Genomic DNA, 14,080 nt, shown 5'->3' with positions numbered 1-14,080 from the left:
CTCTTTCCCGCCAGAAGATCTTCAGTCATGTTGTTTTCCTTGCCTGGAAAGCTGTTTGTCTGTTTTGACTACTACTGATCCTTTAGGGTTTAGCTTAAATGTCACTTTCTCGGAGAGGCCTTTCTTGTTGATCTATTTCAAAGCATTTTGGTTTTTTCATGGTACTTATCATAAATTGGAATTATGTATTTATTTGACTTTAGGATTAATATTTGTTTTAATTGTTGGATTTTAAGATTTGTAAAGGTAGGAAAGAGAGTTGTTTGTTCACCACTGAACCTCCGATAACTGACACATAGTAGGTACTCAAATAATGTGTGTGTGTGGATCTTGGGGTTAAAATCAAAATAAACAGTTCAGACTCATATCACCTACAGCACAGGGCCAAGAAATGAGATAAAAACAGGCAAGCTGTCAAACACCAGGAGACGCAGCTCTTCAGAAGCAAGGTTGCATATCAAAGACCTGGCAAATAGTACAGGACTAGGAAATTTGTGTGCTCTAAATGGAGAGTAGGAATCCAGATAAGCACTTGGGAAAGCTGGATGTGCCAGACAGGGTCAGAACTTTAGCAGAATAGTGTAGTAAACACATGGCACCAGCAACCAAGGAGACCACAAAACAGAAGCAATGTTATGACTCAACAAGGAAGAGTCTTAGAAGATGAGAGCACCTGGATTTCACTGCAGTGATTCAGCTTACAAGGCCTTGCTGAGGTTTTCTACAACAGCTACCAGGCCTGGTGGGCCTGACATCCCTTCTTGCCTTACAGACTACCTGGAATATCTGCATTTGATCACTCATCTTTGCTGTGAAAACTCAGTCTGCACACGCCTCATCCTAGCTAGCTCCAGTCAAGCAAATGCCGCATGACAATTTCAGTATTCACCATACAGTTCACAATTATGACAGCTCCCTTCTGTTCCCAAAGGCATTTAGACGGGGTGATAGAACATTCTCATCTATTTTGAATGGGTTGTATCGGATCAAAAGATCCTGGGGCTGAAAAGCCCACACAAGTAACAAAGAAAGGAAAAAAACAGTCCAGGGTACTTTGACAAAATGATTTTTTGCTTTGTGAGGGCTAACCAGCCTGATCAGGGAAGAGAGAAGCAGAAAGGAATGGCCTGGCATCTTACTGGGTTCATGAAGCAAAGGCTGTTTGAATAGGACCTTCTAGACTGTTTTCAAATTATTTATCTTGGGCTTCCCTGGTGGCGCAGTGGTTGAGAGTCCACCTGCCGATGCAGGGGACACGGGTTCGTGCCCCAGTCTGGGAAGATCCCACATGCCGCGGAGCAGCTAGGCCCGTGAGCCATAGCCGCTGAGCCTGCGCGTTTGGAGCCTGTGCTCTGCAACAGGAGAGGCCACAGGGGTGAGAGGCCTGCGTACCGCAAAAAAAAAAAAGAAAAAGTATATATTATTTATCTTTCCTGGGTAAACTTATCAGCTTTGAATGAATGGGTTAGTATTATCATTATTGATCAATCTTATTTTTTTTCAAGGTTTTTCCTCAACTGTTCCTAAAGTAGGAAAAGACACAAAAACTAAGATAAGGTCAGCCCAGTTTTCTTTCCATTTCTCCCTCTAATTCGGTACGTGTTTTAGTTTTGTTGAGAAGGAAAGCTTTTCACTTCCTGACATAAAATTGGCCCAGTAAAGTGCATCCCACGTCGCGTGGTCCTACCTTTTGCCTGTGTGGACACTTTGTGGGAAAGCAGTGTCCATTGTAAAAGCAATAATGTGTGAACTAGGATGGGCTTTCCGAGCAACAAGTTTTTATGGGTGATCCAACATAGCAAAACCAGAGGGGGAAGAAAGCAGTTGTTAACTTTGGCCCTGAGTGAGCTCAAAGCCCTAGGGGCTGAGGGCTGGCTGAACATTCTGGACAGACAGGCTGACCTAGCTGAGTTGAATACCCCATCCACTGCAAATAAACACCCGAGGAGCCATAAGCACTCATACTGAACACTTCTCATTGCAGCATCTCAATGCACCTCAGCAGGTAAGCACCAAAGGCCCAGTAGTGCACGTGCACCCTGTGAAAACAGGCCTCCTGGAGTGGGTGATGGGATGGCCACATATTTCAGAAGGAAGGTAAGAGTGTTTAAACAGAAGGTAAGGATGACTTCTGAGCTGTAGTGGGCAAGACACGTGGAAGAATACAACAGATTCTCATTTTCACTGCACACTCAACCAGAAAGGAAGGAAGAGACACAGCAGTTACTTCTGCAAGTAGTACACGTTGTTTCCTTGCCGTGGATTCATCAGGGTACTGCACTGTGTGGTTACAGAACGCTGCTTAATGAAAAGCCTCATGAGGAGATGGATGCCCTCTTGTTTGATCATTTAATACATGGTTCTTCAGTGAACACAGATTTAGCAAATGATTTTGGTCTTTAGGGGCAGAAGCAGAACATTTTATTTACAGATGGATATATCAATATCCAGGTACTTGCAAGCATGTTCTGTTCTTTTTCTTGCCCCATTCCTTCCTCTTCTCCCTCCCCTCTTTCCCCAACTGCTTCTGAAAATAGCCCAGGTTTAGATGACTCTCTTGGTATTCCGTAGGGATGGAACAGTCATCTCCAGTCAGCAATTCGGCTTATCAGAGGAAAAGTAAACAAGAAAATAACCGGAAGCCCATTTTGAAGTTCTTTATTGACAGGCAGGCACATCTTCCTCCTCTGCCTCACAAAGAGAACTTTCTCACCCACGTCTTTCGTCTGCCTGGGAGCCATCCCTTTCCTACAGCTTGTCCTGCTGCTCCAAAGAGAATTTGCAACATCTTCTCACCCAAGCATAATTTTTTTTAAAAAAAATTCCCCCAGCTTTAAAATGACCGCTGAGCACACAGCGTGCAGAGCTACTTGGAAATTATAGTTCCTGCCAGCTTGGATGGCCCAGCCTAGACTATTTGAGTTGAGTCTGAGGGTTTATAAACCACGCTTTGTTGGACTCTCAGAGGGGTGAGAGGAAATTTCTTAACCAAGAACTCCTCATGGAAAACATTGTTTCTGTAACAGCCTGAGGTCAGACTCTGGGACTAGCTAGCAAGAATTCCACTGGCAGTGTTCAGTTGTCTTGAGGTTATAAAAGGAGAAAGGAATCCCTTTCCCCCTCTCTCTCTTCCAACATTCAGGGGGACCTGGATTCTGAAGAATTTCGTCTGCCTCAGCCATTTTTGAAGTGTTCATAGAATCAGACAGTTTGAATTGCAACCAAGGTTGTCTTTGTGGTTAAAGAACTCCTGGGCCTGAGGAAACACTGTTTTTTTTTAATTTTCAGGTAAGAAAAGATAGAGACTGGAGCTCCAGAGGAGCTGCAGGCCTCCAAAGATCTTGCTTTATGTGCTTAGAAAATGATAGAGCATCATATGTTATGTATTCAAAGGTAGTTATTTCCTATGAAATAGTCCTACCAGGATACTCTTAGAACAGGTTGAAGTCAAATCCTTTGGAGACCACAGTCATAGGCATTATAAAATCATCAGGGGGACTTGCAGCTGTTTTCAAATCTTATCGAAAGAAGTTTGGGGCTGAGAAATCCAAGTGTAAGGAACCAGGGTATTTGTGGCGGGTGGGGACACTCACCTGGGAATGAAGGTAAAGCGCCAAGAGAAGAATCTCTGACTTAGTCAACAGCCCTCTTCATTGTTTTCCCCCCTGAAGTGTCTCACTTCTACCCTCTCCTTCTAGAGGATGAGTGACTGGAGCAGGAAGGAGACCCACCCAGTTAGAGGTGTCTGGGGTTTCTGCACATGCTACCTTTGGGGCTGGTTTTAGACTCTGCCTCAAGAGCAGATCAATACACAGTGGCCAAGGTCTCCCAAGTGGTAGAGAGCAGGGCTGTGCTCACCTTGGAGCTCCTAGGACACTGACTGGTGCAAACTTGCTGAATGAAAGTAGGAGGGAAATGAAGGGGGGCGGGGAGAGAGAGAGAAAGAGAGAGAGAGAGAGAGGTCTGAAAAACCATTTGACTTACTGACTTGAGTTTATGAAATAATGGCTTTGAGGAATCGAAGAAGTGGGCAGGGATTTAAAAATACTTTATTTTCCATTATAAGTTATTACAAGATATTGAATATAATTCCCTGTACTATATACTAAATCCTAATCTGAAAAAATATATACAAATGAATCACTGTGCTGTACACCTGAAGCTAACACAATATTGTAAATCAACTATACTTCGATAAAAAATACTTTATGTGTTAATCTTAAATAAGCCTCCATTTACATTTTGGACTTACCCAGTAAAAGGATCTTTAAAGTTTAATTTGTGAAAACACCAAGTTTTTAGAATTTGCCATCTTCTTTCACTTGTTCACTCACATATAGCTACCCTCCCTCCCACTAGATGGGCCTGAAATTTGGGAGATGAGAAAAGAGCAGGTTTTTAGAATGAGATGCCTGAGGTGAAGGATCAAGATATCCCTTTGAGGGACCCTCTCAATAGCTCTCATCTTTCCTATTCCCTCACGTTTCAGTCCTTGTCTGGGGGCAAAAACCGGAGTCTAAGCTATTTTCACAACAGACGACCGTGTCTAGGGAAGTGATAGAAATCCACCTGGATATGCTCAAAGATAAGCAAGCAAGGACTATGTGCCTGAAATCTAGAGAGAGGGCAAGAGATGAAGCCAGAGAAGTAGGATCTGAAGGCCTTTAATGTCATGTGGCTCATTGCCAGGGTCTGAAATCCTCTTCAAATGGTCAGATCCAGAGACTTTTCAGTCATGAACGTGATCTAGACAGCAACAAATCAAAGGTAGGAGTGCTGGGGACACGGGTGTACGGGAGGGCCGGGGCCAGGTTCATGACTGAGCTCGGGAGGCATGCTTTAATCTCTTACACCATATTGATTTGCATGTGATTATTAATACTCAGTCCCGGGAGTTCCCTGGTGGCCAAGTGGTTAGGATTCCGGGATTTCACTGCCTCGGCCCGGTTCAATCCCTGGTCGGGGAGCTGAGAGCCCGCAAGCTGCGTGGTGCGGCCAAAAAAAAAAAAGAAGAAAGAAAGAAAATATTCAGTGCTGGTTTTCAAATGCCTTGTAGTACTTTGATTAAAAAGATCAAGACATGGCATTTTTTTTACTTGGACTTTTTAATGACTGTGCTTTTGTGAGTCATTGTATGTTTTTAGATATGGAATACATATGATCCTGTAATAAGATTTTATTGGGCTCCTTTTTGGAAAGAGAGCTGGGGGGATTCATTGCATGAGAGATGCACAGTGGTTTGACACCTTTTTGAGCCCCTGTTCTCAGAGGCGGGGCTGAAGTGGAATCAGGGCACACTTGACCTGCCTGCCCAGAATGAGGTAGGTAAGCCCGGCGTTTCATGAGTGCTATTCTTGCTGTGGACGATATTCTGGAAGACAGAATATCACTTTCCCATAGCACCTCTCATCATCATAACTGGAGGTAAAACAAGACCCCCCCCCAGAATTAGTCTGAATAAAAGGAGAAAAAATAAGCCACCCTTTACAAAGCAATATTGTGGAGAAATGTGACATTAGCCATGCTTTCCTACCTTTGATTTGCTACGGTCTAGATTATGTTCATGACTTTGAAAAGTGTCTGGGTCTGATCATTTGAAAAGGCCTTGGCAACGAATCACATGTCGTAAAAGGCCTGGGTATCTACCTCTCTGGCTTCCTCTTCTGCTCTCTCTATGCTTTGGGCACATTGAACTTTTCTGGGACCTGAAGGTGCCTTGTCCTCCCCTTCACACATCCTGTCCCTTCTGTGTCAAGTGCTCTTGCCTTACCATTCACTGGCTAACTCCAGCTCATTCTTTGTTTTTCTGGGAAGCCTTTCCTAACCCCCAGGCTGGCCTAAGAGCCTACGTAGTCCTGTGTTCCCTCAGGCCCAGTACTTAACACACTGGATTGGCAAGGCTTATCTACTTCCCTGTGTCCCGTACTAGACTCTGGGAAAATTTTACTTCAGTTGTCTGTGCCTCAGTGTCCTTATCTGCAAATTGGGACCACTAGTTATACTGACTGTGGCACGTGTGAGGAGTAAATGATCCAAGTGTGGCACTAGGAGGTCCTCTGGCACATACTAAGTGCTCAGCCAATGTCAGCTGTTAACTGTATACTTGAGGACAGGGGCCATATCTGTTCTTTTTATGTTCTTAGAGCCTGCCTCAGTGCTGGCACAGAATGAGTTGCCAAGACCTATTTATTAAATACATGGGAGAAGGTCAAGAACCCTGTAAGGGCTAATCATGGACTTAGGAACATTGATGCCTCTGGTAAGATTCCTGTGGCTTTGCAAATGTCCAGACTTAACTCAGGTTGTCTCTTAATGTGTGGTGGCAACAAGGCCTTGACCCAGAACAGGCTCTGGGGGAATGACAGAGGCATCTTCTCTTAGCAGTTGGGAGTCTGCTGAACTGCTTGCGGGACACTAAATACCAAAAGAGGCTGAAGCTTGGAGAGAGCTGAAAGGTACTGACCCACATCCACTCACTCAAAGCGTCTTAAGAAAGATGGTAAATGCAAGAGGCAACATGGTGATGTAACAGGAATAGAGCCTGGTTTTGCATCTCAACTCTGCGATGTAACCAGCAGTAGTCTAGTTATTAACCTCTCTCAGCCTTAACATCGTCATCCATAAAATAGGAATTACGGGCTTTGGAGTTAGATGGACCTCAGGTAGAAAATTACTTTTAATCTAAAAAAGAGTGGATATATGTATATGTGTATGTATAACTGATTCACTTTGCTGTACAACAGAAACTAACACAACATTGTAAATCAACTATACTCCAATAAAAATTAATTTAAAAAAATTAGTTTTGCAATTTACTAGTTGTATAACATTGAGGCAGTTGTGCTTCAAGCCTCAGTTTTTCTCATTAATAAAATGGACATAATAATAGAATCTGATAATAAGGTTGTAGAGCAGATTAAATGAGACATATATAACATTAACACAGTTGATGTGCTCAACAGTGGAAGCCTTGCCTGTCTGTAGTGGTGCCACAAATTATTTCTTGAAATATAGCAACTACACATAGTAAAAAGAATTCTGATCTTTTGAGCAGAAGCTTAAAGGCATGTCTTTCCAACCTCAAACAGCACACATTTCTCTTAGGAGACAATTTTATTACAATGAATGGCAACCCAACTGGAGGCACAGATATCCAATTTGTTTTAACTCTCTGTAGCATTCAGATTCACTCTTAATATCCTGCTTGCTTTGGTGATTTTTAGTTGTAAGTGTTTTATCACATAGAGAAACACATCAGTGACCATCTTCTCCTTAATAAACCATGTCTTTAGACACAACATTCTGCAATATGATTACAAACCATTACTGCATGTTCTTCTTACTAGGAAAAGCAATGGAGCAAGTGATGTTAACATTATTGGGATTTTGCCCAGCTCAGCTGAATCTCAATAATATTTCCCTTTAGAAAGTGCCCAAGAATGGCTGGTATATCTCACTGCCAGCCTGGCTCGACATTCTTCAGACTACACTTTTGCATGTTTCATGTCTTGGAACCAAACACCCTTAAACTGTTCCATTTTCAACTGCTGGATTTTATTCCATCTTGAGATCACACTGAGGGAAGGAAAAAAATACTTTAGCAAAATTTTTGGTTTAGCTGCTTCACATTCTTCTGCTTTACAATGCAAGCATCTCATTTATGTCTCTTGGCATCTGTGAGTAGAATATTGTGTATTTAATGGAGCCTGAACAGGCAACGGTGTGTGCCACTGAGTCATTTATTGGCACTTCTCCTGCAGTGGACCCATCCATATGACCATGTGGCCTAATTTCTAATTCCAGTGTTTGAACTGGGAATATCTTTGGGACAGTTTCTAAGATAGAAGAAAAAGAAGGTGTAAGAACATCTTTGCCTTGGAGCCCTGAGGAGAAAGGCTGAATATAAAATGGTCCGACTGCGTTTGACTATCCCCATCCTATCATAATATTCTTGTATTTACCTTCTGATGCTCGAGACTCTGCTTTTACCAAGTTTCTAAAAGTGCCTTGTCTTCAAGCCTGGGATGTTCTACAGGCAAAACGGAAGTCCAGAATAAAACCACTGTCTGAGAAGCTTTCATTCATCCAAATGTTTCCTCTGCAAATGCTATGTGCAGGGCCAGGGCAGGTCCTGGGGATTCAAAGGTGAAAAGTATAGGACTCCTGAGCTTCAAGGACCTCAGTGGGGGACACACACATGCAGTTAGTTAGAGTATGATGTCACGTGTGTCAGAGGAACTACTGAAGTGCTTGGAACATGCACAGGATGGAGAGGAATTCTGCCTGGAAAACTGGGGAAGCTGTCTTCAAGGACATGACAGTTGAGATAGACCCCAAAGGACGTCCTATGCTCCAAGGGTGTTCAAAGGCTCTTCTGTCAGATAGAATCACACACAGTAATAAGAGTGTAGTTTTGTGATATGTTATACATCTTAGGCTTGTGAGGGAGACCGGACAGGTGGTATTATTTCCAATTTGCAGAAGAAATCATGTTCAACGAGACAGAATGATCTTCTGAGTTCCCGTGGGTAGGTGAGGGTAGAGCTGGGACAAGAGCCAGATCAGGATCCGTACTCGGGTCCCATTGGTGCCTGCTTGGTCAGTGTGCTCCTACACTCAGCACTCATGAGAAGACAAGGTCTAAGTGTGTTATCAGTCATGTAATTCCCCTAAAGTGTCCCAGTGCCAGTGGCCTAGATTGGGCCAGCCCACGCCAGAGTCTTGCACTTGGGAATTCCTTGATGGGGAGAAAGCTTAAACCAGGGGAGGAATGTCCCAAAGGTTATGTGGCTCTCTGTACTTTCCTCTCTGAGCCCCTTGGTGAGAGTGTCACCAGGGTACCTGCGAGCAGCCAGAGACTGCAGGAAGGGGGTGAGCATCCTTATAGCCAGGGTGCTTTATCTTTATGTGAATTATTTCATGAGCTTTACAGCAGCTCTGTGATGAAGGTATAACAGGATTTTCTTGCTATGGTCAAAGATACTAAAATACAGAGAGGTTAGATGACCTGCTCATGGGACAAATAAATCATATAACTGGCTGGAATTCAGATATTCTTTTAGTCCCACTAGCTTTCAGTCAGCTGAGAGATGTGGTACCTCCTCATTTTGGTTTCTGAAATTCCTTTGATAGGAAACAATGCCATTTACTCTGTAATTGAGCCAAGGTGTAAGACGAAATAATTAGTCTGCTTTCAATTCTTACCAAACCATAAGTCACCTATATCAGATCTCTCCCTGACAGCAGTTTTGATGAGTGGGGAGGGCAGCAGGAGGAGATACTGGACACCAAGCTTCTGAAGGGATGGTGAGAGGAAGAAAGAGAAACTGCCAAAGTGGGTACGTGAAAACAAGAGTTTAACTCCCAACACACTTGCCTGTGACCCCAGCATCCCCCTAATCTACCTGTTCTCTACTTATCTATTCTACACTAGCAACCCTTCCTCAAACATGATTCTGCTTCTCCAGCTTGACTATGTGATCATCTTGTTTCTCCCAGCATTTCCACCTCTAAACATGACACCATCTTTCCAAGACCATTTCAGATATTTCTTGATGCTCCTGCCTGGATTCATTCTCTTTTTGTTTTGACTTTGGTATAAAAGGTCTGAGCACTTTAGATGCTTTTGGCACCTGCTGAATTGTGCCTTGAACTAGAGTTGAGTAGTGTTCTTGTGTGATTCCCTTACTAGAGTACAGAGGGCAAGGCCTATGTCTTAGTCTCTCTAGTATATCGTCGGTAATATATATACACACTTACTTCAAATACATAGTAAGTAAGTGCTCAAAGAAGAGGGGCCATCTTGAGTTTTTGAATAGAATTCATGATGTTGCTTAAGGTCAGCCCTGCTCCATTTGGAGGCCCAGTTATCAGGCCATAATAAGGACCTGTACCTTAGAAGAGGGGATGAGTGTCCTGAGTGAGCTGCTTGGATCATGGAGAAGGGCTGGGTGGCAGAGAAGACTTCTTTAAAGAGAGTGCCTACATCCAAATAGTTGACCATCTGAGACGCTTCTCCAAGTCTGTAGCTTACTGTGTTGGATTCAAGTTCCTATTCGACTAATTCTCTGTAGTGACCTGTCCCTTGGTGATATAGTCAAGGGAAGAGAGAGACCATTGTGCTCTTAATTTCCAACTTTAAAGTGCAGCTGCTCAAATGCTCTTTACTTGTGAACACATTGACTTCTTTCCAGCCAATGTTTGGAAGTCTCTGACTTGTGAATGTTACTTTTCAAAATGACCTCAGTGTGGTGGATGAGAAAAGGCCACTCAAGGTGTAGGTGTTTCTGAGTGCAAACAAGCATCCTAGGGTGTCTCAGCAGCTCACTGAATATGCCTAGTGCTTAACAGCTTACAGAACAGTTTCACACATCTTACCTCATGTGGCCTCTACAATTACTTGCAGAAATAAGTAGGGCAGGGATTACTGCCTCCTCCTTACTGATGAAGCTCAGAGCCCAAGAGCCTTGTCTTTGATCTCATGGCTAATGAGGGGCAGGGCAGATTCCTGAACCCAGAATTTTATTTGCCAAATCCGGGGCTATTTCTGCTCTTCTCCAAGCATCCTCGTTAATACCTACCACCACTACCAAAATGAGAAGGGCAGGGCGGCCCGGAGGTGAAATAAACAAATTCAAAAAAAAAAGAAGAGAACAAAAAGTGAAGCTGAGAATATGCAAACTAGAACCAGTCCCAGGAGGAATGTATTAACTTTATTTTGGCAGGTGATTTTTTTCTTTCTTTCTTTTTTTTTTTTTTTGGCTGCGTTGCTTCTTTGTTGCTGCATGTGGGCTTTCTCTAGTTGCGGCGAGTGGGGGCTACTCTGTTGTGTTGTGCGGGCTTCTCGTTGCGGAGCACAGGCTCTAGGCACGCAGGGTTGCGTAGCTGCAGCATGCGGGCTCAGTAGTTGCGGCACGTGGGCTCTAGGGTACACGGGCTTCAGTAGTTGTGGCGCACGGGCTCAGTAGTTGTGGTGCACGGGCTTAGCTGCTCTGCGGCATGTGGGATCCTCCCGGACCAGGGATCAAACCCGAGTCCCCTGCACTGGCAGGTGGATTCTTAACCACTGCGCCACCAGGGAAGTCCGATTTTATTTTATTTTATTTTTTATTTACTTACTTATAAAGATAATGAGAAATATGCAGAAGGAGGGATATGGTTGTCTGCCCCATACTTCTTCCTTGATACCAGCATTCATCTCCAATAGAGGAGTTAGAAATAGCTGAGACTGCTTTCCCAGCCTCCCATGCAGAAAGGGCATGAGCATGTGACTTAATCCTGGTAAATATGACCAGAAGATGAGTCTGCTGAGAGGCTTCTGGGAAAGGTTTTCCTCCCTGATAAAAAGAAATATAAAAAGAAAAACTGCCCTCTTGCTTTTGGATAGCACTGTGGAGGATATAATGTCTGAAACTGCAGCAGCTATTGTACCTTGAGACCATGAAGTGAGAAGTTTAAGTGCTGAGGATGGTAAAGCAGAAAAATATAAAAGATGCAACTTCTGTCTTATTTTTAAGCAGTTCATTTACCAATGTTGCAACCACGCTACCTCTAGATATTGTCATGTGAGCTAATAAATATTGTTCCAGCCACTTTTAGGTGGATATTCTCCTTCCTTTTTTTTTTTTTTTTGGCTGCACCACACAACTTGTGGGATCTTAATTCCCTGACCAGTGATTGAACCTGGGCCCTCAGCAGTGAAAGCGTGGAGTCTAACCACTGGACCACCAGGGAATTCCCTAGGTGGATATTCTCTTATTTGTGGCTGAAAATATTCTAACAGGTTCATGGAGCAATAGCCTATGCTCAACAGAATCTCTGTCTGGGATCCTGGTGCTGTAGGACTCTGCCAGTCTGTATTGAGAAGGTTACTTAAAGCCCATCCTACACATTAAACAAGACCCTTATCTAAGAGCCATGAAAGGAAACTTAGAATTAAAATATTGCAAAAGTTAATAATAACTTTGATAAGTTATTAAAGTGCGAATAATCCATCTCTAGTCTCAATGAATTGCTGCTTAATAATAACAAAAATCTCTTTCATAGCAGTAATTACATTGAAAAAATAAGGGAGTTTCTTAATTTTGTTTATTAAAGTGCTACCAGACAAAAGGCATTGATTTCAAATTAATGTTACGTCATTCATTACTAGCTCCTTGCTGATGCAGGCATTCAAATCTGCATCTTTTTGTCTATGTCTTCTTGCAGGATTTTGTTTTTTTCTTGCCTGTTTTATTTATGTAATCATCACTCTCAGGATTTTGTCCATCCTTAGGCGATTTTACATACACTTTAATTTCTATAACATAGTAATCCAAGAATTTGAAGTTCTTTGCAACCGTAGTATAAATTTGCCACATTTCCCAGCAATGAAGAAGTAAAACATGTTTTCATTTTCTCTGTAGTAGTGTAAGGAGGCTACCAAAGAAATGAAGCCTGCGGGAAAGCGTGAAAAAGAGCTTTCAGATCTCTTAGTCTCATGAATGAATGTCCCACTACTTAATAGCAAATACCACATTTGAGAGACAAAAGACAGAAAGCAAAGAAAATGTGATTTGTGGAAACTGCATATTGCCACTGATGTGATAAACTACAGCCTTCGTGTGTTAGTGTGCACGAGGAATGGTTTCTGGAAGGCCTGTCCTGAAAAAAACTCACTGCCCCACTGCTGGGTTTGCACCTGGCTCAGCTCAGCGCTTGTGGGGTTCATTGATAATGTGAAATAACATCCAGTTGGCCTCTAAAGGCCAATGTGATGCAAAGCTTGACTGAGATAAATAAATGTGCTGTATGATCCAGAAGCGCTTTACACCTGATGTTGGCTTTTCACAGTACATCTGTCTGGTAGAAGAGCTTTTTGGACACTTTTAAGCCTCTTGCCGCGTGTGTATATGTGGAGCATGTAAGCCTGTAAGTATGTGTGAAAAGGGTGCTGTGGCATGAAGCCAACTCATGAAACATGGGCTTTAGAGTAATAAAGATGGGAAGCTAGTGAGCAGGCCTCATGGTAAATAAGTCCCCTTTTCCTATACCCAGCCTGCAAATGTGACTTTCCTGAAATTTTGCAGCCCTGCTCCTTGTCTTGTCTTCAGCAACTAATGATATTGTTGCAAATGTCAGGGCTGCAACAAGTTCAGTGTTGTTGTAGCAAGTGGGAGACTGATAAGAAACAGTGAAGAGTCACTAATAGCTTTGGCAACAAAACATGTTACTGGAGACAATTACACGCATCTCAGGGGATTCGACTTTAATGATCCAAGAATCCACTTGCCCTTTTCGTTTTCTCTGTTATCTCCAAGTAATGAAAACATTGAGAAAGTTATTGTACCTGTAAAATTGCAGCAGAGTTCCTTTTTAAAAAAATAAAGTTTGATTTATCCTGTGACTTGGAAAATGGTTCATTATGCTTCAATTTAAAGGGAGAACAGAACCGAGATAGCAGGACTAGCTCATTTTGTCTGGTTTACTTGGCACCAAACCATTTGGGCATCAGCTCAGGAGGGGTGGGTGTTACTTCACCACATTGGAAATGTGGCAAATTTATACTACACCACTGGAGGGAGCCAGTTTCTCACTCCGTTTTCAGAAAGTCTCTAAAGGCCAATGATCAGCTATAATCTTACTGATGCAACTTTTGAAGACTTTGGAAAAGCCTTTCTGAATTAGATGAGAAAATATTCATAAAATATCAGATGTAGTCACCAAACAATTATCCACATAAGTAGGTCCCTTGTTTTGTCAAACAACTGCCGTCGCCTGTGTTGTGTTTTGTGCCGCTGCTAAGCTGTATCTCTGTGAGTGATGCAGCCCCTCAGGATCATCTGTCACTTACTCTCTGGGAAAGTGTCTGAACTGTCTTACAAGGCGAACATGAGCTCTCCTTCATCAGTGATTCTACAGCACCTTTTAAAAACATGCCTATTATAGAACTTGTGACATTTGTCCAGAGATGGCATTATGGGTATGGATTTGTTCTTTGAGGGGGAGAGAATGGAGGTAGAGGGGGCCAAAGTTAACCTCACAGTGAGTAAGTATTTAGGTGGTGGAGAAAGAAGCAAACCCAGTTAAGGAGAGCAAGAAG

The sequence above is a fragment of the Lipotes vexillifer genome, unplaced genomic scaffold (genome assembly GCF_000442215.2).
Source record: "Lipotes vexillifer unplaced genomic scaffold, Lipotes_vexillifer_v1.1 scaffold204, whole genome shotgun sequence".
Classification (NCBI taxonomy): Eukaryota; Metazoa; Chordata; class Mammalia; order Artiodactyla; family Lipotidae; genus Lipotes; species Lipotes vexillifer.
This window is presented reverse-complemented; position numbering follows the sequence as displayed.